Here is a 998-nt window from a genome sequence, read left to right on the forward strand (position 1 = left end):
TAGTCGCATTTAAATATTGCAAAGCTGACAGTGTTTTCAGTGCAAATTGTCAACTCGCTCAGTAGTGCTATATATTAAATTATGTGACTAGCATAACTTCTTTTAGAGGTGGAAATATCTACACAAAATAAATAGAAAAAAGATAGATTTAATTTCATATATTTTGTACATATCTTTAAAAAATAGTCACGTCGTCAGATATTAGAGATTCTCAGATATCCCACATTTATGGCAACTAATTCTTTCCGCATTTAAAGTTTCTTTATTTTCTGTTTGGTACTGATAATAACACTTTATCTTCTATGTCATCTAGTTTTATTCGCTGTCATTATCATCCTATAAGTTCTTTTAACAGCTGCACAAAATAACTCGTAACTAATTAGAGCTTGCATAACCATTAACTATACTAATCAACCAGAACTGTTCCACTATAATATACGAGACAAATTATCCTGATACTAAATCAATCTCCTTTTTGTGCATAACCGCTAGCAGCCTTCATCTGTCCGTAAAAGAACTACAGAACAAACGGTAGTGAAATTACCGTAGACTTTCACTATAGTATACAACCTTAACGGGGGTCTAGTGTGCACTTTCACGATGGTCTTTCAGTTACAAAGGTTTGCTCACATCCTTAACCAGCCTTATTAAACTACATAAGTACCAGGCAACACGTATTACAGTAATATCTACAAACATGAACGTTTCTTTTTATATAATACTACATGTTTACACAGTTAAAACGTACAGGATGATATGAAAAGTAGTATATAATACGAACTAGTATATACATGTACATTAGTATAATTCTATAAGTTTCTTTTCGTTTGTACAAGTTTACATGAGGAAATATAATAGGTATGACATTGTACGAAATTATAATAATAAAGCTGTTGTATGTATCCGCATAAAAAAGATTTTGCGATTTTGAAAATTAAACCGACATTCATTAGAAATGTTAGATATACAGGCATAGACATATAAAAATATGTATAGAC

Source organism: Penaeus monodon, chromosome 27, assembly GCF_015228065.2.
Source record: "Penaeus monodon isolate SGIC_2016 chromosome 27, NSTDA_Pmon_1, whole genome shotgun sequence".
NCBI classification, from domain to species: Eukaryota; Metazoa; Arthropoda; class Malacostraca; order Decapoda; family Penaeidae; genus Penaeus; species Penaeus monodon.